This window comes from Eublepharis macularius, chromosome 5, assembly GCF_028583425.1.
Source record: "Eublepharis macularius isolate TG4126 chromosome 5, MPM_Emac_v1.0, whole genome shotgun sequence".
Lineage (NCBI taxonomy): Eukaryota > Metazoa > Chordata > Lepidosauria > Squamata > Eublepharidae > Eublepharis > Eublepharis macularius.
This window is the reverse complement of record NC_072794.1, coordinates 150,633,635-150,661,037: the sequence shown is the minus strand read 5'-3', so window position 1 is coordinate 150,661,037 and position 27,403 is coordinate 150,633,635.

Here is a 27,403-nt window from a genome sequence, read left to right as displayed (position 1 = left end):
GACAAACAACAACTTCCCCTCCCCTATTCTGACTGACCCTTACCTGCCCTTGGTGAAAGGAGGAAGACTTGTGCTCCTGTCCAGGAGAGGTGGCTACCCACAAAACCCACCTACATGGGGCTGCATCAACAACAGATGCCCTCCCTGGGGGCAGGGAGACCAACTCCCCATGATGGGAAATGAATGGATGTACTTGAGTGAAAGCCAACTCCGCAACAGGAGATCATGCAGCAATTCAAAGGCCCCTTGCTGGAATGGAAGGCACGGGAGGGATGGAAGGGATGTCTTCCACACCTCGAGGGAAGGAGACTTATGCTACCCTGTTCAGAGGGAGCCTCTCTGGGCAGTGGACAACGAGTCCCACCTCAGTGACGTGGTGTGTCTGCTTGCTTGGGTTAGGGGCAGGGCTCTGACCTGGGCCACTGTCCTACTTGTCACTGGACTTTGGGGATTGACCCTCAGAGGGGCCCTTGCGCTCGCAGGAGCAGGATGGTTGCCGATGACACCCACTTCACCAAACGTGGTGGCGTCAACAAAGGAAGGACATGCGGGAACCGCAGCCCCCTCCCCCATGCCTGGGGGGAGGGAGCGGAAGCAGCCTCCCCACTTGGAGGGGCCCTTGTGCTCGCAGGAGCAGGATGGTCACCGACGATACCCACTTCACCGAACATGATGCCGTCAACAAACAGAATTCATGTGCTTGCTGTGGCCCCCTTCCCCACGCCTGGAGGAAGCAAGCGGAATCGGCCTCACCACTCGGAGGGGCCCCTGCGCTTGCAGGAGCAGGACGGTCGCCGACAACACCCACATGACCGAACGTGGCAGCATTGGCATATGAAGCTCATGCTGTTGCGACGGTCACCTCCCCACGGCTGGAGGAAGCGAGCGGAATCGGCATCACCACTCGGAGGGGCCCCTGCGCTTCCAGGAGCAGGACGGTCGCTGACGATAACCACTTCACCGAACGTGATGCAGTCAATAAAGGAAGCTCATGTGCTTGCTGCGTCCCCCCTTCCCCACAGCTGGACGGAACTGACGGAACCCCTTCTCCCCATTGGGGGGTAACATACCAAGTACCATGGAAATGGGACTTTAAGTGAACAGACAGGACAGAAACATAAGTCCGTTTTGCATGGGAGCTCTACACCACCACATACAGAGAACTGACCCTAGCTGGCAGGATAGCTTCACCAAAAAAAAGAAAACAAAAGGTAAGCAGGTGAAAAATGATGAGCCTTCGGCAGAGATACCCAGAGAGATTGGACCCATAGCCAGCGTGTGGCTCTGAGAGCAGGGGCGTGGGGGCAGAGTCCTACTCTGCCACATGCAGACACTGGCCATGAACTCACAGAAAAGATGCCCCCCAAAAGGTGAAGCCCACTAATGTGGAGACTGGGAAATCTTGGGGTGCAGTTGCCAGCCCAGAACAGCATGAGGAACCCACCTCACCGACTTGGTGGCTGTGACCAAAGCATTCCCCAACCTCCATTGCCACAAAGCAATGGAGGGAGGGCCAGAGACAATGTGGGAGTGCCTAGCACAGGGGAACTAGTACGCATCTTCCTGAAAAACATTGTGAGGGGCAGCGCACCCATTGAAGGGAACTTGCCTTGAACCCACCTCTCCAACATGGTGTGCCGGTTGGGAAGGTGCCTGCTTGGTGGGTGCAGGACTATGCCCTTCACAAAGGTCAACCTCCCCAGAACGCTGTGTCAGGTGCTGCTAAGGAACAACTACCCTTCCCACCTCCAGTCAACCGAAACCCACCTCACCGACGAGGTAGGCGGGAGAAAAGAGGAGACTGGATGGTGTCATGATGAGACGGAGAAGGCATGAAAAGAAGAGATGGAATAAGAAGTGGCAAAAGAGGCTTGCCCTACAAACTGCTACCGAAGAGAAAACATTTCCTTTGAGCACGGTGGCCGTGGCAGAGAGGTACAAGTTGCATGGTGCCCAGAAAAGAGAAGTTCATGCACAACCAGGACAGTGTTTTCATCGACTGTCCAAACCACTCACCTGTACGACAGAGCAGAAAGGAACAGGAGGATGGATGCCTTCCACCCCTCGTGGTGGGAGACCTCAGTAATGCACCCCTGTTGTTGGGGGGTGGGTGGGCAGGAAACATGGAGAGAATGTTATTCAGAAGAAAGTGACAGCCAAAAAAAACCCTCTCCGATGGGAATTCGCCAGGGAGGCCTTCTCCCATCGAACTCCAGTTTTATTTTGAATGGAAAAGCCATTTATTTTGGAAACCAAATGGCTGTGGGGTTGCCACAGCTAACAGGAATCCCACCTCTACAACGTGGTGTCCCGGATGGGAAGGTGCCTGCTTGGTTGGGTCAACCCCCACCTGCCTTCCTCACACATGGGGGAAGAACAGTTCTAGGTCCCCTCCTTGAAGGACCCTCTCACACCCAACATTCCACCGCGAGGGCATCGTGAACCAGGGTGCAAAATGATGCAGTGCCCGGTGAAAGCCCACACCCTCCAGCACAGACAAAGGGAGTCCATCCAGGGCTATCATCTCAGCCAGTACACGAGTTCCCGCCTCCTGAGCCTTCCCCCTGAAAGTTCGGCACTTTCGTGAAAAAACATGTGCCCATGGCCCGCGTGTTCACGAACGATGAACTGGGTAAATTCGTGGGGAAATTAGGTCCGTTATGCGGACTGTGCCCACCTCTACTGCACATTGTTCAACTGCCTTAGGACCAGTCTGAGCACTGGAAGATCCTATATGGTGTGTCTGCAAGGACACAGTAGGAACACAGAAGTGGACATCTGCCCTAAGCATGGCCACATTGACAAGTGCTGGTTCCCCCAGCAGTGAATCATGTGTATGTGGCTGGCTGCTGGAAAAATGTGCTGCTATGCTTTTGTGTATTTCTGCTAGGAAGCAACTCCTGTAAGCATGGTCATGCATTGTCAGAGCTCACTTCCTCCACATGGCTGCGTCTAGAGGATGGTGCTTTGTGGAGGATTTTCAGAAGTGGCCTGCAGCAGCATTAGCACAGGATCAAGGACTATTAACCCCAGAAATCTTGAACATTTTTCTTAATATTTAGAAGAGACTTTGCCATAAATTGTTGGCTGGCAAATGGCACGAGTTAGATCTGGGCTTCAGACGAACAAAAAAGCATGTCTGTGCAAATTCCCATTTTTAAAAAAAAAACTCTGGGGCAAGATGTTTCAAAGGTGGAAGACTATTTAGTATTTGAGTTCTAGCAGCTTTTCTCCTATTCTGCTTTTTAGAACATTTTGCATTATTCTTTCTCTCTTGTCCATTACCACTCTTCCTGTCTAATTAGGTGTCAAAACTGAACATTTTCCTCCTTTTCCACCAAACTACATCTGATTAGACTCCGGACAGAGCGGGGAGCAATATTTCCATAACAGTCACCCTGTAACTATAGCATCATTTATCATCTGTCTTAACATTAGCAGCCTTGTGCCTTAACCAGATTTCTTGAGAGATCTTCATGGGACAAAGGACAGCAGCTACTCAAATGGTCCTAGATGGTGACACGTTAGCTGGCAATTCAATGCTGGGGCATCTCTGGTTTAAAATACTGTTCCCTAGTCCAGAAAGACTGTTTGAAAATTGGAAGGGATTTTTTTCTTTGCTAGTTATTCCCTAAAACACAGTTTTGCTCTTGAAGGACACTTAATATACAATCCCTTTGTTAGGATTAGTATGACCATCTGGTCCCATCCATCTTTCTCCGATTTGATCCTGTGTTAATTGCTCCTTGTCAGAGGGCGTGATTGACATTGTATGTGTTCTCTCCTGCTCCAAGAGGATTCATTAGCACAACGATACATCTGAAAGAAAAAAGAAAATTCCCAAGCATCTTTGCACAGCTGTTTGGGCAGGGCCACTTACTTTTAGGAAGTTTTGCCGTGTTGTTGTCCTTGCAATGAAATCATAGTGTAAGAAGAAAAGACTGAAGCATTTGGCAAAGTGTCTGGAAATGGAGGACTGTGGAGTTTCAGAATGATTTTCAAACATTCCAGTCCAATTGGCAGCATTTTATGCATACATGTTCTCACACAGCCCAATGGAAGTCTTCCCTACTGACCTATACTCACTACGCACCCCTAGCAACCAATTATTTAAATAAAGAGTGAAGAGATTAGTCAGTTATTTGTAAATAAATGCTGGGTTTTTTTTAAAGTTTTACTGTTTGGTGTTTAAGTTTTACTATTTTGTGTATTTTCACACAGCGTTATAGGAGTCATAATCCCCAATATGGCTGGCAACCCCAGATTTTGAAATTTTGTGAGACTTTGGAGTGGAGCCTAGGTAGGATTGCCAGACAGTCTTTGAAAAAATACTGGACACAGGGGAAAGGGGGGACAGTGCTCACATGAGGAATGTTCCTTGTGTGAACGCAAAGTGCATGTGCACTCCTGGCGCAATGACATCACTTCCAGAAATGACATCATAACACCTCCTGCAGTTATTGATGCCACTGGGCAGGGGCCTTGCTTTGCTGGAAGCATGGGGGAAGGAGGCAGAAGGAAGCCCTCCCATGCACAACTTTTGAAGCTGTGTCTAGGGAAGCCACAACAAGGGTTCAACAGAGCCTTTGGCATCCAGAAGTGCACTTGGCCAGCAGGCAGCTCCCTGGGTGACCAAGCCAGTCCTGCACTTTTGGCCTCTCCTCCCTTGAAAGGCTGTTGAGAGGAGAAAATGGAGGCACAGAAATGGAGAGAAATTCTTCAGGCCCCCACTGAGAGAAGGCAGCAGCCGGGCCGCCTCTGACCTTGGGTATTTAAAAGAGGCTTAATTTGTGGGGCAGAGAATCTTGAAGTGCAAGAAATCTAATTGGGATGGTTGGATGTGAGATGTGGTAGTTTTTCAGGTCTTCAGATCAACTCTATATAACTTAATAAAAAAAATCTTAAATTCAGCTAAGGTTGGGAAGGAAAGCCACTCTATTATATTTAATATATTCAAGTAAGGGATATGAGGTGTGCATACTCATTCCCTGAACTACAACTCCCAGAAGGCAACTCCAAAAGGGATGTGCAAAAAGAAGCACCAGAGCTGAAAATATACATAGAAATTGCTGTTTTGAATCATTACCTTGATTATCTGGAACATTAACACTAATTCAAGATGCTTGCAATAACAAACCCCACCCCTCCCTGGAAAAATCTATGTATGAAGCCAACACTTAATGAGAATACATTTCACCTAGGGTTGCCAGTCACAGCTGGCAGGAGCATTTGGGGTGTAGGGACAATTTCTTCAGCATTGTGCTGCCACTCAAATCACTTCCAGTGCAAAATTGGAAGTTACATCATTGTATCATGTCAATGCTTAGGGATTTACCCAAAACTCTATGGTTTAAACCCAAGAGTTTTGAGCATTGTGCGAATGTGATGATGTCACTTCCAGTTTTGCACAGGAAGTGACGTTGTGTACAATGCCAAAGATCATCCCTCCATTTCTTCCTTATCAGCCTGTCGGGTGGGCAGCAGAGAAGAGGGCTGGGAGGTCTCCAGAGGTGCAATGCAATGGAATTCCACCACCACAGCTATTGCTTGGCTGCAGTCAGATAGTGGCAGGACAAGGAGACCTGAGGCTTGGTTCTTGAGTGGTCATGGCTGTGAATAATGGTATGTTTGCCTAAGAACAGATTGTCTTGGAAGCTTGTAGCATCCTCTTGCCTCAATAGTTGGCTACATGAGCCAATCGTTTGACTTAGCAAGAGATGGCTTCTTATATTATCTCATTCCATCCCGTTCTGCCACACATTCAAAGGCATCTTGCTGCAGATGTTCTACCAACTCAGATTGCTTTCTGAACAGCAAGGTAGGCATCAACAACATTGCTGCTCGTAATTGTATTTGTCAGCTCACTTGGGAATTGTCAGCGATAACGGTAAGTTCATTGAATTAATGTTCTTCACAAGTCACCGCATTATTATTATAACTTACATTCGGCAAGTACAGTAGCAGCTCAGAAAACACATTACTTTAGAGAGCCGGGTAAAATATTTTGCACAGGCAGCAAATGTGGCAAAATTTGCCACTTCACTGACTTTGCACAAAAACAGGGAGTGGGGAGGGAGAAAGAAAATGAAAGTAATCCCCATTTTCCCCAACTATAATAACACTAATTACCTCATTAACAAAAGACCAAAGTGAATGTTTGAAAAAGGCACTTTCCCTACATTTTATGCGAGCAGCTCTGGTTATTGTCGACAGTTGCACAGAGCTTGTGATACTTTTTCTGGCTAGAAAAGCAAAATATTATTTCTGGAATTATATTTTTTCAATTAGCAGGTTTCAAAGGAGTTTACTACATTTCTAATAGAATTTTAACTTACTTCCCCCTCCACGAATATCTTGGCATTCATTGATGCTGGTGACATTTTTGGCTTCTTCTGTATGAAAATAATCTGAACTCACGGGGACCATTACAGGAAAATTTGAAGCTGCTTTTTATACCATGGCATATCTTGGTCCCATCTAGGTCATAATTGTCTAGGTCAGACTGGCAGAAGCTGCTGTCCAGGATCTAGGACAGAGAAACTGTTACCCAAGACTTGCAACCTAAGACCTTTTAGCAGAACACTAGTAACAAAGCCCATTGTGGGGAAAATACAATGGGCTGTAGACAGGGGAGGGCAGGCAGGTGGCTATTGCCTCCTCATCCATGGCTGATCCTGAACAAGTAAAGGGGGGCAGATATTGCTACCTGCTCCGCACCTGAACCCAGCTGGGTGAAGGGGGGCAGGCATTGCAACCTGTTCTGCTACTGATCCCAGATGGGTGAAGGGGAGCAGGCATTGCCACCTGCTCTGTGCCTGATTCCAGTCGGATGAAGGGGGGACGGTGTTGCCTCCTGCTCCATGCCTGATCTTGGATTCATTCAGCATTCTAACAGTCAACGGATTTCAAGCTGTGGATTAAAAGGACGCAGGATATTTTTGTTGGACTTTCATGGACTTTGGTACACACTGTAGGAGTATTAAGCACTTTGGTGCATTGTAAAGGTGTTATATGCTGAAGTCTTCCTGAAGTATATATAATGTTTGTAAATGATATGTACAAATGCTGTTAAATATCGTTTAAGCAATTGTAAATCATATGAACAAATGCTGTTAAATATAGTTTAAGCATTTTTTCTGATTCTCCCGTGAGGATTCCTCTTTTCAGTTGTGCATTGTTACTGTGCTTAGCATTGCACTGTGATCCTCACAGAGCCAAGCTACAAGTGACGCCTTATGCAGGTTGGACGTAGGTCAGCTTACCTCAAGTTCTGATGGGAATATGGCCCTCCCAGCCAGCAGCTTCCACTGATAAGGCTGGGGGCCGCTCTTTGGGTCCCTGGAAGGAGAAGGAGACAGAGCATTTCCATGGTATCTGGGTCTCAGGCCAGAGGGGCGGAGAAATGAGTCTTATGAGGCAACTCCGCCCAGCCAGCTGGCAGTTGCTCTGCATGCTCGGCCCACCCACCTCACCCTGTAGTAGTGCAGGACTAGCCGGCTGCTGTTGTCAGAGCCAGGTAGGATTCCCCCCCCCCTTTTCCCTAATTGGCATGGGGAAGAGGTGGTTTTTTGCCTACCTTGTACTGCTTGCAGAGGTTTGAGGTAATTGGCAAGGTGGAGGGGAGCCACCTTAGGATGGTCACCAGCAGGAGACAGTTTGGGAATAGGGAGTGGGCCGGTGAGTACCCTAGGCGCTTCTCCACTGATGGGGAAGAGGGCTCTGCCAGGAGCTGATGGTACTGCTTGTGACGGCTGCCATGCTGCATGGGCAGAGTGCCTTGGGGAACCCCATGTGCAAGTCCTTCCCTCAATGCTGTACGGCTGAGGCTTAAGAGCTTGAGCTGGGGGGATCCATTTTGCCGGCTGGCCAGGTCTCAGCCATCCATAGGATGGCTCGCACCTGGGGCTTCAGGGTTCGCCCAGACAGGTCAAGGCGGAGGCCCAGGGTGACCCCGTGGCTTGACCTGTACCACTAGTTGGCCCTTGCCGTATTAATAGTTGATGTTATGTTTAAGAAAGTGGCCCTTTAGTTCCAAGCCTTGTGCCTGTCTCATTATACCGACTAGGGTGGCAAATGTAGGCGTCCTGGTTTTACAGCTTGGCTCTCCATTACAGCTGCAAGACCAGGATGCCGACATTTACCATCAAAACTTGAGGGAAGCTGACAAGTGTCCAACCTGTGTCAGGCGTCACTTGTAGCTTGGCTCTGAGTGGACTGACCAGTGTATATGGGCTATGGTTGCTAGGTCCAGGTTGGAAAATTCCTGGAGATCCAGGGGCAGAGCTTGGGGACAATTGAGTTTGGGGAAGCGAGGGAGCTCAGCAAGGATATGTTGCTGTCTAGTCCACACTCCAAAGCTGCTGTTGTCTGCAGGGGAACGGATTTCTGTAATCTGGAGATCAGTTATAATTCCACAATTCCTGCCTGGACTAATTTGGGCAATTGGCACATCTCTTTTATAATGTTTTATTTATTTCATTTCATAGCAGTTATAACAACTTTTCTCAAGAAGATTCAAGGTGGTCTATAAATCTACTGCTGATTTAGGAGTGGTAATCTTAATTACCACTTTAAGATGGTCCTTCCCAGTGTCCTCCTATCACATTTCTGGTTATGGGTCTGAGCAGTGTGTAGGAAATCTTTGTGGTTATCAGGGTGGAGGCGTAGCTCTGTGCTGGATATGTGCTTTGCATATAGAAGTGGTTAGGTTTCTTCAGTGCTCAATGATCTGATATAGCAACTGCTGGGAAAAACTATCTTCTGAGGGTCTGGACAGCCTCTGCCAGATGGAATTCTACTTTTTAGCAATGCTTGCTAGTCATTTGAATTGCTTAAGACAAAACTAGGTCTTTAAAAAAACCCACAAACATGCCTGGCACTAGGATTCAGTCCTTATATTGCTTCACACACACACACACACAACCTTTGCCCTCACAATTCACCATCATTATCTGTTTACTGTCTAGCATAGTACAATATAAAATCATGATATAAAAAGAGCGAAACTTTAAGGTCAGCTCATCACCGCTACAATTCAGTGAAGGAACCATTGTGGATAAATTGCGAAGGAACCTTAGCAGCACAACCTGCCTATTGCACAACTTTATATGTTACACATTTTTCTGCCATCTGAGAACCAATACAGTGATACTCTGAAGGCTAACCAATCATGTATGTAATGATCCCAGAAATGTCTCCCTAGGAAAGAGCAGGTCAGTGGCTCCGTGGTACAGCATTTTCTTTGTCTTCAGAAAGGCCCAGGTTCTGTCCCTGATGTCTCCACTCAGGGAATGGAGGAGGCAAGAATGGCGTTGTAAAGCCACTTCAGAGCCCCGTTAAGGAGAAAAATGGGGTATGAATATCTTATTAGTAAGTATGCTACAGAGCAGTATGAACCGCACTGAAGTTCTTAGCCATCTACATATGGAAAGGGGCACGGTAATATAAACACAAATGAGAGGGTATTTCATGGCACAACACTCTAGTTTAAGGTGATTAGCTGTAACTTGTTTATGATTGAAATGTGCAGGTGAAACAGAATGTTTTGAAAGATGGTGTTTAGACATTAACCCAAATGGAGTCATAACTAGAGATGGGCACAAACAGCAACACGAACTAAAAAAAGCCACGAACAGCCCAAGCAGCTGTTTGCAAACAAGCTGTTTGTGAGGCCCCATTCTAAATGAACTCTAAACTAACAGGTGTGTCAGGGCTTGTCGCTGCCACCGCTGGGAGGGGCGCCAGCTGGGCCGGCCCTGACATCAGAGGGGCACCAGGGTGCTGCAGGTCCCTGCTCTGTGGAAGGAGGGGCGGTATACATCACCCTGACTCCCTCTCAATCCACTCGCTGGCCTGCTCAATCTGGCCTGCTTACCCCCTGCATCCTCCATCATCTCCTCCTCCAAGCCTCCATTCTTGCACTACTCTGCTCTCACTCCACACCATCACTCCTTACTCACACCCACCACCTCAGAGCTCTTCCTAGCCACCTTATATAGGGTTTCCTTTCCCCGCCCCGCCCTCCTTCTAGGCTTGTTCCCTCTCCTGACTTGGCCCAGCTGTGCCTTCCTTCAGGTGTTTCCCTCTTACCACTAATCCCTTCTTGGCTTCCTTGCCTTGCTGGCAGGGTGGGGTTGAATGCAAGCCATCCCCAGCTGAGGTCTCCTTGGCCTTGCTCATGAGGAGCTGCCCCAGTAGGCCTTTGAACTGCTGAGCTTGCCTGGCCTTGCTCACGAGGAACTGCCCCAGCCAGCTTCTGTGCTGCTGAGCATGCCTGGCCTTGCTCATGAGGAATTGTCCTGGCCAGCTTCTGGGCTGCCTGCTCATTGATGCTGGGAGGGGCTACCCATCTCCTCCCTCAGAATGCCTGTGGCAGCTCCACCTGGAGGGGCTTGGCTCCTAGCAACTCCTGAGCCAGGCTGCTGTCCTCTAGCCGGGGTGTGGCTCTGGGCTGTAGTGGCTGCTTCTCCTCCTTGGCTGGTAAGGGCTCTGTTTGGGCTGCTGCTGGGTTCCTATTCCCCCTGCCTTGGCCCTTTTCCTCTGTCCTGCTTAGCCCCCTCTCTACCCCCTGGAGGGTGGGACTGGATGGTCTCTACCTGCTCCCTCCAGCCCTCTGAGGCTTTGGCCTTTTACCTCTTCCCCCTGGAGTGAGCAGGTTCTGGACCTGGTTGCTGGCTGGGGTGGTAGGGCCACTGCCTCCCGGTTGCCTCCCACTACTCCCTCCTGGCAAGTCTAGGGGCTGGGACTCAGACCCCGGACACAGGTGGCCATTGCAAGCCTCGTTGCTGTTCGTCAAGCCAGACAATCTGGCACCTGCAATCAATTCCCTTGGCAACTGGAGGCAGGGACTGCCTGAACTCTGTCTGAATTCCTGCTGTTGCCCCGGAAACCCCAATCTAAGCCCAATTTAGCTTGATAGGCAGGTCTTCCTTTCAAGTGTGGAGCTCCAAATTTGTTACAAGGAAGCAAAGAGCAGCGGGGAGGGGGGCTCCCAGCTTCAGTTTTGTAGACAGTGGAGAGGGAGAGACAGTTGCTGTTGGCATTTCAAGAGAAAGAGAGAGGGAGAGTGCATTGGAGCTTGAATTTTCTTTGTGTGTGATGGGATAGGGATCTACCTCTTCAAGTTCCAGGGCTGCTGCCAGGCTCTGGGCCAAGCTATTATTTATTACTGGTACCTTTCCTGCTGCCTGCTCAGGTAAGGTTTCTGGGAGTGGTGCGGTAGGGATCTACCCCTTCAGGTTCCACAGCTGCTGCCAGGCTCTGGGGCCAAGCTATTATTTATTATTGGTACATTTCCTGCTGCCTGCTCAGGTAGGGTTTCTGGGAGTGGTGTGGTAGGTATCTTAATGGTTGGAGGAGAGCCTGCTGGCCCCCATGAACAATGAACATGTTCATGAACAGGTCATGCTTGTCAATGTTCATTGTTCATTGTTCATGGATGGCAATGAACAACGAACACCATGTTTGTTTTTTTCTGTTCGTGCCCATATCTAGTCGTAACCATATGCTGATTTTAATGTTAAAACACAAACCTGCATAGATCAGGGTGATCCCAACAACAGCACTTGCTGCTATGAATAACACACAATTACTATGATACTATCAAAAAAATTTAAAGTGTTCAGTGCCAAAGTGTACTTTACACAATAATTTACAAAAAATACAATACCAAATTTCAAACATGAATAGCAAAATCAACAACGTCCCTTAAAGGTAGTCCCTAGGAGCTTCCAAAGTCCTTCAATTAGCGTGTGTTCTTGCTTGAAGAGCTCAAGACTTCCTTGAAGTTGATAAACAATTAATCCAGAATGCAGGTACAGTTGAATAAGGGAACCCAACGTGTATCGAGGACCGTCCCCGCAGTGCGTTGAATTCTTGCACATGAATATTTTTGATCCTATTATGGAACTTTATGACTGGTTTGGTGGTACAAGAGTGGCCCCTGATGAAGTGGATATGTCGTGAAACAAGCTGAACCAGGGGGCAGGGGAACCCCATTCGGGCCTTCCCCTCTCTTTTTCTTTTTGACTTCCACCTGTGTTTGGAGACAAAAAGAATAGAACATCATTAGTCAATTTCCTCTTGGCTACTACGCCATACTTACCTGCAGTTTGCTGCTTGGGAACCTCCTCGATGCACGTTGGGTTCCCTTGTTCAACTGTACCTGCATGTCTAACTGCCCTTTAACACATTTAAGCAAGAGGTAATCACAACATTGTGTGTATGTTAATTCCATAAGTTAATTGTGCAGTGTGTGAAGACGTACTTTCTTCTGCCTGTCATAAAAACACGGTTCATCACTTTTCATGGGTCGCACTGAATTCTTGTATTAAGGGAGGAGAGGGCAGAAAAGTTAAACCTATCCTCACTCTCTGAACCCGGCATAATTTTACACATTTCTGTCATGTCTCCTCCTCCTTCAGTCATCGGCCATTTCCAAACAACCCATTGTTCCCGCCTTTTCCCTGCTTTAGGTCTGTGCTTTGCTGAGCCACTCCGACAACTCATCCTTCACATGCAGTACCCACAAGTGCTTACTTTGGGTTGTGAGGTCACAGGAAAGCCTCCAAACAGTCCCTGCCAAAAAAAGGTCAGGAAGGAGGTTGGGCACTTTCCTTATCATAGGGGGGCACTTCCCCCCTTTTTACATTTTTTTTTTTTACTTTGCACATGTGCGAGTGCATGCTACTGTTGCAAGCAGGCTTCTGCAGCTGAATGGAAATGGGAATAAGGAAGAGAAATAGCTTCTGGGGAAGAACTGGGATGAGATTGAAACACTTCAAATTCATATGGCAGAAAATGCCCCCCCCCCCAAAAAAAACCGCACCAGAAACCCACACAAAAGAAAACATTTGAACTAGTGTGGTCTCAATAAAGATGCAGAAAACCCGATAACAAAACAATATGCACACTGTTGGCAAATGATAACATGTGCTTGCTTGGGGAAGTTCCTAGGGCAAGCCATACCTCTAAGGACCTGCAAAAATGGCCATCTTCTCCACTAAAGCACCAAATAGTGTATTCCTCTTTCCTTGTAGGAAAGGTGCTCGTACATATTGGTCGTTTTGATTGCTCTTTTCTGCACCTTTCCCAGCTGTGATGGTGCCATCACAAAGGGGACCCCGCTGCTCACTTTCATAAATTTTATCTGGTTGAGGCAGGGCTCACAGAGCAGGGTGTCTACAGCAGGGCCGATTCCAGACGGCCCTCTGCCTCCCGAAACGTTGCGCGTCGTCGCGCGTCGTCGCGCGGAAAATGCGAAATATCGCGTTTTCTCGCGCGAGTTTTGCGCGAGGTCGCGCAAAACTCGCGCGAGAAAACGCGATATTTCACGTTTTCCGCGCGACGACGCGCGACAACGCGCAACGTTTCGGGAGGCAGAGGGCCGTCTGGAATCGGCCCAGGTCTCAACACAACAGGAGGAACATATGGGAAGAACGGTTATCTTGGGTATTAAGAACTAAAAGTTTAACAATATAATCCTAAATCAATGGGCTTAGAAGGGCATTACTCTGCTTAGGATGGTACTGTAAATGTTAACATTCACGTTCAGTGCAACTGAACTAATATCAGGGCAATGCATTATTTGAATCTTGTGTGTGTTATGTGCTGTCAAGTTGCCTTGGACTGATGGCAACCCAATGAATAAAAAAACTCCAAAATGTCCTATCATTAACAGACTTGCTCAGATCTTACAGACTGGAGAATGTGGCTTAATTGAGTCCAGCTATCTCATTTTGGGTCTTCCTCTTTTCCTACTGCCTTCTCCTTTTCCTGGCTGGCATTATTGACTTTTCCAGAGATTCTTGTCTTCTCATGATGTGACCAAAGTACAATAGCCTCAGGGCCTAACTACATGAGACAAATGTCACACAAAGGACATGAGAACGGTTTTACAGTCTCTTGAAGACTGTACACGCGCCAGTGCTGCCACACTGCAGTTGATCCAGTGTGCAGTTTTGCACTTGTTTTTTTCGGAGGTCTTCCAAGACGTGGAAGCAGTATCCTATCCTACCTCTCTGTACGGCGCATGCCTAGTACATGCCTAGATAATGCGTGGAAGAGATAGTTCTTTCAATTGACCACTAAGGGCCAAACTACAAGTGACGAATTACACTTGCCTGGCAATTGAACAGACTCAGGGCCAAGCTACAAGTGACGAATGACACTTGAACAGCAAGTGTATTTCTCCCTGTTCACTTGCCCTCCACTCAATCCACTTGCCATTCAAGTGTCATTCGTCATGTGTAGCTTGGCCCTCACATGTATTCCTCCCTGTTCACTTGCGCTCCACTTGATCAAGTGGAGCGCAAGTGAACAGGGAGGAATACACGTGAGTCTGTTCACTTGCCAGGCAAGTGTAATTCATCACTTGTAGTTTCGCCCTTAGTGGAGCTCGTTTACATTAGAGAGACAAACAACTGAGTGATAGATTACGATACACACAAAAAAACAAGACGTTAGCTAGAGCGCCCGCTAGCAGCAAAATGATTATTAGGCGGGAAGCGAAAGCGGACTCTCTACAATGCTGACTTACTAGTGAAGACATTGTACACTCGCCATTAGGACAATACTACAAGTGGGAGTAAGTAAATGCGTGTCCAGCTGAAACACGTGCTCTTCCCATTACTGTTATACATGTGAAGGTAGGATTCCTGCCACTCGCTCATTCACATGCCGTTCGTCTTGTATAGTTAGGCCCTCAGTTTTGTCATTTTAGCTTCTAAGGAGAATTCAGGTTTGATGTGATCTAGAACCCACTTATTTTTCTTTTTGGCCATCCATGGTATCCGCAAAAGTTCAAAGGGCCAAGTGTCAGATGGCACATTGAGCTTTACTCCCATCAGAAAGTGAGTCACTGAACCAGAAGTCCTCCTGAGTTTTAATATGACAACCTTTAATAGTACCAAAGTCGGTCTTGGTTAGTAATTGTATGGAAGACCTCCAATGAAGACCAGGGTTACAGAGGCAGGCAATGACAAACTACCTCTGTTAGTCTTTTGCCATGAAAACCCCACCACAGATTGCCATACGTTAGCTATGACTTGAGGTCATTCTCCACTGCACAACTCTGTCATCTTACTTATGTATATACCTGGCAGGGGAGATTCCCCTCCAATCAGCAAGGTAGGGCTCCCAGGTGAGGCACATCCAATGCACTTCAGCTATGCTGACCCCTGTGACCCCTACCATTGCATCCTCATATCTTCCAGCTTTGGCTGAATTTTAGTGAGTTGCCGAAGATCATCTTCACAAACAAATAAGGATCTGAGCACAGATCCCACACTGGCTGTATGGGAGGAAGAGCGTCAGCTTTGGTTGTCAGTTAAATCTTCAGCAAAAGCTGTGGCCCCATAATCAAGGAAAAGACCTGCCCCTTCCCTAGTGAATGTGTGCCACTTTTTCACTTTGACAGTCTTTAATCCTGAGTTCCAGAAGAGCAGCCCATAATTAACTAAACCTCAGCTTGTGCACCCATCAGTCTCCATCCTTCCTTCCTTCAATATAATTTAAATAAAGAAAATACATTTTCAGCGGGTAATGTACTGAGCTGGCCAAACAGCTTTTACAAATCCTAGGACATCACAGAGGCAGGGAACCTGACCACATTCATGAGTAGAGATGGGCACGAACAGCAATACGAACAAAAAAGAAGCCATGAGCAGTCCAATCTGCTTTTCACGAACAAGCTGTTCGTGAGGCCCCATTCTAAATGAATTTGCGGTTGTTACAAGCCTCGTTCATTGTGTTTGTCAGGTGCCAGACTGTCAGCCAGACAGTCTGGCACCTGCAGTCAATTCCCTTGGCAACATAGGCAGGCATTGTCTGAACTCTGTCTGAACTCCTGCTGTTGCCCTGGAAATCCCAATCTAAGCCCAATTTAGCTTGATAGGCAGGTCTTCCTTTCAAGTGTGGAGCTCCAAATTTGTTACAAGAGAGCAAAGACCAGGGGGGAGGGGGGCTCCCAGCTCTGGCTAGTCTTTGGAGAGGGAGAGACAGCTGCTGATGGCATTTTGATAGAGAGAGTGCATTAGGGCTTGACTTTTCTTTGTGTGTGGTGGGATAGGGATCTTCCCCTTCAGGTTCCAGGACTGCTGCCAGGCTCTGGGGCCAAGCTAATATTTACTATTTGTACCTTTCCTGCTGCCTGCTCAGGTAAGGTTTCTGGGAATCGTGCGGTAGGGACCTACCCCTTCAAGCTTTAGGGCTGCTGCCAGACTCTGGGGCCAAGCTATTATTTATTATTGGTAACTTTCCTAGTGCCTGCTCAGGTCAGGTTTCTGGGAGTGATGCAGTAGGGATCTTGACCAAACTTGGATGATGGCTGGAGGCAAGCCTGCTGGCCCCCACGAACATCCAACCACGAACATGTTCATGAACAGGTCATGCTCGTAAGTGTTTGTGAGTCCCTGTTTGTGGATGGCAGTGAACAACAAACATTGTGTTTGGGTTTTTTTCTATTTGTGTCCATCTCTACTCATGAGTCTGACCACACTCAGCCTTAAGTACCTTCAAAGAGAGGAGAAAACTAAATCAATCAAGCTAGTACTCAACTGCTACTAAAAAGGATCTTTCCAACTTCACCCTGCCAGCATGCATGGACCCCAGCTGCCCAGCATCAGCAAGTTTTGGAGCTGGTTTTGGCTGTTAGTCATCAATAATTTCTGGTTTGTCATGCAGAATAGTTCAGCATTGATTAGTGCAAATGGAATTGGATTTATAAGCAAACTTTCCAAACGTGCACATATCTAGGACAGAAGAGCTTATCTGTCACTTTCCAGGTCTCTCACAGGCATGAGATGAAGAAATGAATAGGTTACTCCAGAGGTGGCTTCTTGTCAAGAGTCTTCCAGCAATTTAACTGGGCTCATTCCTGCAAACACACAACACATATTGACTGATCTTATTGATACACCTTCCCTAAATGTCAAGACAAGGAGTACTTATCCCTTCAGATAAGCTGTAGCAAGCAAATGAATACAGTGTGGTTCTCCTGCTCGATTCATTTCTACCTTCCCAAAGGGAGAGTTCATTTTTCTTAAAAGCTGCAGCTAAAAGTTTGATTTTTTTTAAAAAAAAAGCAAATAAGACTAATGAATCATTTCAGAAAACTATTTCTATACCTTTGGACTCAACTCTAAAATCAGTGAATTAAAAATTGTGCTGGACAGAAGGATGTTATAAAAGATACAATGAGAAACTGATATGTTTAAGTTGTAGGGTACCCAGGACACCCTCTGTTGCTGGACACCTCCTGCCTGCAGCCTCTGTTCCCTGCCTCTGCTCAGTCAGGCAGTGGGGAGGGGGAATGAGGAGGGATCAGCTTCACTGTGATGCTGGGCCATCACTTCCAACACGAACCTGGAATTGATGTCATCTCATCAGCGCAACACTCTAGTATTCCACCAAAACTTAATAGTAAAACCATGGTGTTTGGGGAAGCACAGATTTGAATCCATTTTTCCTTGTTCCTAATCTAGGAGCCCTGTGGCACAGAGTGGTAAGCTGCAGTACTGCAGCTGAAGCTCTGCTCACAACCTGAGTTCGATCCTGGCAGAAACCAGGTTCAGGTAGCCGGATCAAGGTTGACTCAGCCTTCCATCCTTCCAAGATCGGTAAAATGAGTATCCGGTTTCCTGGGGGTAAAGTGTAGATGACTGGGGAAGGCAATGGCAAACCACCCCATAACAAAAGTCTGCCACATTCCTCCATGGGTCAGTAATGACTCGGTGCTTTTACCTACCTATTCCTAAGCTAACCCAGTAATTACCACACCACACTATCTGTCAATTCTATCCTCATTGTAGGCACTCTACAACTGTACCACAAGGGCACCTGAAGTTGCAAAAATAAATAAATAAAACAGCCATTGCATTAGCTTCCTGCATCTGTTTTGTTCACTGTTTGTCCAAGAGCTTTGATGAAGACCTGTAGCCCAGTAGAGGAGTCAACTTTGTATGCAGAAGATCCTAAATTCAGCCTCTCAAATCTCCAGCTAAAGACTGTTCCCCCTCCCCCCGGTTGCAGTAAACTATCTTGAGCAATGGTCTTACCCAGCACAAGACAGTTCCATATGTTCACATGTGCACATGATTTCATATTACATGAATGACTCTGAGCAGTTTGTGTACCTCCTTCACTCATGCTCACCTGTCTTGTGAAAGACTTCTGAATTCTTGGGAAACCACAGTTTCTTGCTCCATATGAGCTACGAACTATGGTTTGTTTATTTTTTCTGTAAAGGGACCACACTGTAGTTCAGCGTGGTTCCAATGTAAAGACAAACTATATTTTGTTATCAATGTGAAAACACCATGCAGGAGGGGAAGAGGAAAGAATATTCAAGACTGAGGATCTCCCCAGGCTGACTCATTCAGGTAAGAACAAATCATAATTTGTTACATCCAAAGGATGCCCATGTGAGCAACCAGTTGGGAAATTATCCTCAGAACTGATCCGAGCAATGCGGCACGTTCTGAAAACTTTGTGCTTCAAAACAAATTTGTTTTGTTCTGGTTTCCCCCAAATTTACACTTGGAAGTACTTCATCTTTCCAAATAGACATTTTCTGTAATGTACTTTCTTATTGTCAGTGCTGCTGGGAAGGAAATTCAGTCAGCCATTAAGAGGTGGGAAAGCGTCCTGCTGTTATGTATATGAGAGTAGAACAATGTCTTGTCACACAGATATGCAGCAATACAGAGATAGAGAAAGAGGAGAAAACCCTATTAGGATATGATGGAGGTTGTGAGGTGTCCTCCAAACTGTAATTATTATGATGCATCCTGGGATAAATGATGATGTCACCGACGAATCCCATAAGTGTAAAGAAGAAAATAGTTTCACCATCTATAATAAGCCTTTAGTTATTGACTGTTATTACTGTGTTAGTCCCAGAGAAAATTAGATGTCTTCCCATCCATCTTTGATGCTGTTGCCTTAGGCATCGTGCCTGGGGGGAGGTATAATGGCACCCACATACATTACTTGGTGCCTGTTTGGGTTTTTTTTACTCTTGGGCATAAGATCCAAAGGAATAGGATAAAAACAAGGAGCTCCGTGTTGCTTTCTATCAGTGGATTGACTAACAAAGCCCTGAGCTCACCAGTTACATGTCATGCTCACCCCAGATAGGTGTGCCATAGCTATGCATCCTTCACCTGGACATAAACACAGACTTTCATCCTCCTCTGGGCATAGAAACCTTTCATTATGGCCACACAGGTAGCAAATCTTCCAGTCTAAAAATGAAAACCAAGCGACATCTCTTCCCCAAAGCAAAGAGCCGATCTTGAACATGCCAGAAGTGCTTTGAGGTTGGATCAATCCCCATGGCAACCATTTTTCGGTGGCACCCACTGTCCTTTCTCAAAAGTGCCCACCAGTTCAACAAGGTTGGGGACTTTTCCTATATGAGCTAGTGTAGCGGTTAGAGTGTTGGACAACGATCTGGGAAACCCAGGTTCAAATCCCCACTCTGCAGTGGAAGCTTGCTCGGTGTCCTTGAGCTAGTCACACACTCTCCGCCTAACTTACCTCACAAAGTTGTTGTGAAGATAAATGGAGAAGAGGAGAACAACGTCAGCCACTTTGGGTCCCCATTGGGGAGAAAGGCGGATATAAATGAAGTAAATAAATAAACATGCAGAGCAAAATGGAAATCAGCTCTCCTCATCTACTGAACATGGCCTCTAGGACCTGGGAAAATATTAAAGAACACAGAATGGGAAAGTTTCGGAGGCTTGTGTCTCCTCACCAATTGAACTGCTTTCAGATGGCTAATGTGAGGAAAAGTCATTTTTCCTTTGGTGGTGTTTCTCATACTGGTGCCTGGGCCACTTTGCCTTAGAGAGGACAGGTCTCCTGTTTTGGCAGACCTTCTGCCCCTTGTTAACTCTCCATGCTGCCACTCAACTGGGCAGCAGAAGAAAAAAAAATCAGGGAAATAGAGAGATGGCTGGCAAAGAAATGATGTTACTTCCAGCACCACCAAGAAGTGGTGTCATCACATTAGGCGATGCTCTAGCATTTGCTCAAATCTCTATGGTTAAACAATAATGTTTTCGGCAAAAGTTAGAGTGTAACTCCTACACCATGATGTCAGTTCCATGTCATGCCAGAAGTGATGTTATCATGTCTCTGACAATGCCATGACATTACTGGCTAGCGCCCCCCCCCCCATGTCTCCCACCAGTTGCCAGCCTTAGGCTGAGTGTTGGCAGGTATCCCATTATACTGGCAACTCAGTTTGTTGCTGGTTGGTGCCTGAAGTGCTGGCATGAGGAAATGGGGGGGGGTACACACAGACCTCGTGCCAGCATACTTACATCACTTTTGTAATGTCCTAGGATTTGTAAAAGCTGCATGGTTTTACTAAATGCTCCTGGAGCATTTAGCTGTGGCCTGGCAATCTACTCAGGTTAGCCACCCTACTTTACCTCCATTACAATATTTGTTCCTGAGTTCATTGCTTTACTTTTCCCCAAAGGAGTTAAGGATGTGCTCAAGGATGTCACTGGATTGTGGTACCTGCACCCTATCCCTGGTTAATCAGGCTCATTCCCACTACTACAACACAATGTTTGTCAGCACATTGATGTCTTACCACAGGAAGGCTGAGTTCTGTTTCCTTGGAAGCCATTTTTCCATGTGCTTCTTTAAACTGGAAGAATAAGGTAGAGTCTAGATGTCAATCACAAATTGTGCTAATTGTCAAACATTTACAGCATTTCACACAACTAAACAGAGCACATAAAAGGTATATTTCTCCAAATGAAACTCACTTGATACATCATCAGCATTGGCCAGGTAAACAAAGAGCTTATCAACGAGTAATACGATACCTGGACTGTGCTGGTTTTGAGTGTGGGTGGCTGTTGCAAGACTAAAAGTGCTCCTGTGAAAAAATACTGCCTGCACACAGAAAACTAATGTCAAGAAGAAAAGTGTAAACAGTTCTCTAGTTCTGCGGAGTATTTTTAATCATGGGGAGCACTAAAATACTGTACCCACCTCACCCCACGAAGATGGAAATGGTACAGTCCAGAACTGTGAAGCCTAGAATAGGCCTATAAAGACTTGCCTGGGAATCTCAGTAGGCTAACCAGGTCTTCCACAGGCCTCACTATTCCTGCTGCTACTCACTGCCTTTCATTGCAACTCAGCCTCCTTTCCCTGTGTCTCCCAGGGGTTGCCAGCACTGGGTTGGCAATGCTAATTGCCTGTGAAATTCTGGTAAAGGCATACATTTTCTGAGAGCTAAGGTTACTAGTGGCAAATGCTGTAAAATAAATCTAGTACAGGTGTATCTTGATCAAACATTTCCCATTGTAATGGTGTAGGATTCCCCTAGTGGGAGACTTCCATTGGCAATTCTTGCTTTACTCCACAGTAGGAGAAAAATAATATAGTTTTTTAAAAAAATCACCGTTGTCATATGCAACGTGACATCAGTTCTGGAGAAAACCTGGAAGTGACATCACATCCCTTGAGGGATTACCAGAAATTCAATGGTTTTTACCATAGAGTTTTTTCCAATTCCTTGAGCAACATGATTTTATGTTGTGTGCAATGACAGTGCCCCCCAATGTCCATGGCACATATCTCGCTTCAGGTGCTAGCTATTGGCTCACAATCCTATGATGATAACATGGGACAACCCAAGCTGATGCTGATCAGTGACTTGTATGGAAGAAAAGTGAGGTACAAACATAATTTTTTTAAATGCTTTTTTTTAAAAAAAAGAAAAATGCTTCATAAGTTAAAGCATAAAAATTATATGCTGGCGTTGGGTGAGGAAATCCTCAGATGCAAAATGACACTGCATTATTGCATTGGGGTAGAAGAGCAAAAAACCCTTTGTATAATGTCCATCAGCTTGGAAAATTTTCAACATTTGCAGATGCCTTTTGAAAGCTTCCAAACACCTTCAGGGTTTTCTGGGTACACAACATGAAAATAACTATGCATTAAAGAATTGGACTGACACAGGTTTTATAATACTGCTGCCTCTATACTGCCAGCAGCACAACATGTGTTGGTAAAGAACAATAAAGTTATTGCTTCCAGAGAGTATGGAAAATTACACAAGATGTACCAGGAAGGAAACTCTCAATTGTTAATCAAACAAAAGGAACAGAGATAGAAAGCAGCATCTCAGGATGTGGTATGCATACAGAGAAAAAAATGGAGAGGGGGATTGTATAGATATTTAGTAGTCTGAAAAGTATAGCACTTAAAAGGTGCTTGCCACCAGATTCAATGAACAACAGCTTTTGGGACTCTAAGGGTTTAAGTCAATATATAAAGACTTAAAAGAATGAGAATTGGCTTAAAACAACTTTAATATGAGCAGCAACCAAAACACTTCATACAGCACTATCTATGCCTTATTCCTGGACAATCATGTGATCTTAGGGAAAGTCCCTTAATTTGCAGCTCCTTAACACTGAAAAAACATAAAGGAATTATTTATTTATTTATTTACTTACTTACTTACTTACTTACTTACTTACTTTGTATGTATGTATGTATGTATGTATGTATGTATGTATGTATGTATGTATGTATGTATGTATGGCATTTATAGTCTGCCTTTCTCATGGCGACTCATGGTGAATTACATAGTGTGAGATTAGTACAGTCAATATTCAGGACTATTTCCATAAACAATGCCATAGGGTAAATAGATACAAGTTCACAAAGTCATAGCATTAGCAAGAATCCCATACAACATAGTGGTGAGGTGTATAGTTGCTAACTCATTAGCAGATCATCTGCAGATAGATCCAGGAGGAGCAATAAGGAGGCGTGGCCTTTGTCTGTGTTCAGACGGAAATCATCTACTAACACCACTAGTGCCTCTAAATTGTAAATACTATCACTGCAAAGGGTGTTGACATGAAAATTTCTACAGCATTTTCTATTATGTGGAGTTTTGACTCTCCAAAGTTTATACCCTGACAATCTTCTTGGTCTCCAAGGTGCCACTGGACTCAGATCTTGACGTATGGTTCAGTTGCTGACATCAGTTGTTTCATTAAGCATATACTTTGGGAAGCTTAATGTGTAACACTTTGGACCAAGTTCTATTGTATCATCAGGAATCAACAAGTGACAGATATGGGAGTGATTTCCAACTTAGGCTTCTGTCTAGGGCAGGTAAAGACCATGGATGGCCACACACGAATCCAGATTTTGGTGTGATTGTTCTCCAGCTCATGGTCATTGAGATCTTTTTTTTTCTGACATCTTATGTCATGGAAGAGTTTCAAAAATATATTGGAATTCATTTTGTTGTTGTTGGAAAGGAAATAAATATTACAGGTTGGATTCAGCAGTAGATTTGCACTAACAGAAGAGGGGAGTGATTTTTTTGCTCGTTCCTCCTTTGACTGAGGACACCCAATTTACCCTTCATGTTGTTCCCGAGATCTCCTCAACATTTTGGACTTCAGTGGGATGGGGGAAGCAAGGAAATCCCATTAAAATAAACCATGGTTTATTGTGATGTCTCAACTGAGCAAAGATATGTTTCCGGCTTTTTGACTTGACACACATCCACAAAATGTCTACCATCAACTAAAATCGCAATACAGTGAAACACAAATTATTAAAGCACTAAAGTTAAAAAGCATTCTGTCGATCAAGGGAGTGTCCACTTCCAGGAGTAAATGAATTCCAGGACTAGATGAATCTTCACAAGAGAGGGTTTTTCACAATCTTAAGTGTCACCATTGAGAATGTCCTAGAAGTGAGCTCTGACTCATGATAGATTAAGCCATAAGAAATTTGTTAGCCTCGATAGTGTCAAAAAAACCTCTTTATTTTTCTGTCTCCTGGAGTTATTTTAAGGATTTTGATCCCAAAGCAGTTGTAGTCACACATACTGAATATGTGATCCTGGATGTGACTATGTATCTCCTTCCAAGAAAGCTGTTTTGTGGGACCCAGATTAACATTGTGAAGCACTTCACTACCTCAGGACAGGACAGCCAATGGCAGCAGACTGGACTGAAAGAGGCACTTGGCAGTTTTAAAACATATTATTAGAGAGTCTACACCGTTGCCTGAATCTACCAATTGATGCATTCTAGCACTATTGTCCTATTTATTCCACACACTACTGCTTCCTGACTGTTTTACTTATTTCAAGAAAGGAATTCATTATTATTTTTTGGCTTATAGCTATGGACACCCTCACTAATGTATTCCACTGGTGTCTGCACCAATGGAAGTATTCAGATAAGATGCAAAGCAAGCTGGTAAGAACCCCTTTTTGCAGCTCCTCAGACTTAAAGACAAGTACTTTGGTTTATCTTCAAACAAAAACCAGCTGTGAAAATTCATTTCCCGGTGCTATCGTGAGTATTTTTGGGTGTAAGTGACTATGATCACACTATACATGCAAATGGCAGTTAAAAATAAGCTTTTCAAAGCATGCTTGTTTACACAATATTAGCAGCACTTTTTATAAAAGTGGATGTTAATTAATGCTTCATTTCCTATGAGCTTGTAACAGCATACCGGGAGCAACTTTTCAAAATAAAGGGAGCATTGTGATCAAAATAATTCAAAGATACTATATGATTCCTTCTTTCTTTTACCCAGAGGTCTGTTCTGATCAAATGTTTTGTTTATAATTATCAAAGGAATGCTCTTGGGGACTTCTGGTTATCATAAAGAAAGATAATCGTGAGGTTATGAAGACCACAGGCTAGTTTGTTTAGGATTTTTCTGGGAGAGTCCTTTTCCCCGTATATTTATCAAAACTGTATCTCCCAGTGTACTCCAAAGTACCATCTGTATTATTCAAACAACCTTCTTCTAATGGTTCCTCTGTTAGGAATATCCATTTGGCAATAGACAAGTTGAGGGTTTTTTCTGTGGTGGGTCCAATCCTTTGGAAAGGAGTGGTACAGAGAGTGTCTCCATGTTCCCAATATTGCCTAGGAATATACCAGGAGATGGTGGGGGGGGGGATAGAGTTTGTCATTTCTCAATGATGCTCTAGTAACCTCTATGGTAAAAATCATAAAGACCAGGGGTAATTCCTAGAGTGTCTATATGGAGATAATTTTTTCTTCCACTCTAATTGCTCAAGAATGTAAGATTGGGGCTGGAGGTGGGGGATTCCCCACTTAGTCCAACCAATTGGGAAGCTTATTAGGAAGGCATGTAAAATGGTTTCATTTCAGAGGAGATTTGGTATATGGTGACAGTTCTGGCAAATTGGACTGTGTTTGTATCTGGTGCAGTTTTACCTTGGGTGTTGTTTTGATCCTGTGCATTCTTATCTTGTTGATGGGCTTTTCTATTGTTTTAATATGCTTGCAACGTATTGCAGTTTTGTTAGCTGCCTTGAGTCTAAAAAGCAAAGCAGAAAAATAAGCTGAATATAAATCTTTTAAATAAATGGTGCTGCTAAATTCTGTGACCACAAAACCGATGGCATCAGTGACCATTCCCTCCTGGTTGCCTGCCTTATGGAACGCATCTGGCTGTTGCCAACCATATGCCTTCCCTAAAGTTAGTGTATCTGAATTGAGAGAAGACTGTGGCTCAGTGATACGACCTGTGTTTTGCATGCAGAAACCTCAAAGTTCCATTTCTGGCAACTCCAGTTAAAAGGACCTCTTAGAGATATTCTCACTTTACATAACGAGCCCTATTCATCCTTCCTAATGTACTCTGTTCTGCAGTATCACTCTCTTGTGATATGATGAATAGAATATTCATCATATCAAGAGAGTGTTAACTGCAGAATAGATTGTGCATCTTGTTTGTTTTTCAAATATTAAAGTTGCTTCTAGGCCTGTCAACTACAAATGCCCATTTATCATTTGAAGCTGTCTTGTTTTGAGTTGGACCATTGGTCCCTCAAGCCCACTGACTCTTCAATTTATCTGAGATCCATTTTAACTAAAGATGCCAGAGGATGAGGATGAGACCTCATGGATGCAAAGTGTGCGTTCTACCATGGAGCCCTTCTCAGAGAAATGCCATGATGTTCCCTCGTCCTTAAACAACAGAAATGGCACCAGAGGCATTTTTAAAATTCCAAAAATAACGAACTAGTTTATTTACTTTAGAGGGGAAAGGTCACGTTAAATCAGGGGTTGAAATTTCTGAGGTAATTCAACACACACACACATCTGAGATAAAATTAGAACATGCATAGACTTCAGTTCTTATGCTCTTCACAGATAATTAAAGGCTTCTGTTTTGAGGCTTTAGTTCCCTTGTTTTTCCCCAAGCACTCTAGTATACATTATTTTAGTGTTCTCTTTCTCTTCTGGAGTTAGGAATGCTGGTACCCCCCTTTCTAGTACTCCAGTCCCCTCCTCTTCACACACCAGTGCTTTCCTTCACTTGTTAACTGAACCTGAAGGTCTCCACAGGCAGTTTCCAACCACACCTGACCAAGGATCTCTTCACTCTCCAGAATACGTCCCTGCTTGACTGGGTAGGGAAAAATCTCCTCTCCTTAGAAGATCTACCCTTTTCTTTGGCCCATTTAGGAGTCTGCTCCTATGCCCCAAACCTCCTTGCCATCCTTTCCCCAGTTCTCCTTCTGGTGTTAAAACTGTTCTCCATTAGGACTCTGTCTCCCAGTCCTTCATGCTGGATTCCTCTCTCTGCTGGGACAGAAAAAAATACCCTCCTCTTTCCAACTCACGTCACTCAATCAGACTCCTTGGAGTAGCCTGCCACTCAAAGCTCTCTAATTCTATGAGGCATTAACCCTCACTTGTTCTTCCACTTCTGCTACCATACCCTATTGTATCTCTTTAATTGAAAGACTTAACTAGTTCATTATTGTGCTTTGCTCAGTTGATGTCCTAGCTGTTGATTATATTGTATTTTCATTTGCACTGTGTAATCTGCCTTAGCTCTCAGTCGGACGGACCGACCGACCGACCGACCGACCGACAGACAGACAATCTCTAATGGCACAATTTGCAACAGTGTTGCTGTTACTCCAGACTAAGCCTATTGACAACAGTATTTCTGCATGAGATGGTCTGATTAATGCAATCCTGAACAGGTCTACTAAAGAATCCCCATGTAAATTAAGCCCCATGTCTGATACTGAGGCTTGCTCCCAGGAAAGTGTCCTTAGCATTGCACTACTAATCATTTAAAAAAGAAACCTTACTATTTATACGGTCATGTTTGTTCCTTGAAGCTGCCCTCCAAAGATTTGGAAACCATCATTTAGTTTGCAGAGAGGGTTTTGATAAAGCTGAGGTTTAGAGGTTAGTTTTTATTCTCTTCTGCTCCTATCACAGTCCAGCAACTTAATTCCCAACTTTCTTGATTTAGGATATTGTCTTGTGGAACTAAGTAGAAAGCTCTTTCAGAGTTAAGTATTAAATTGCACTTTACAATTGTGACTTCATTT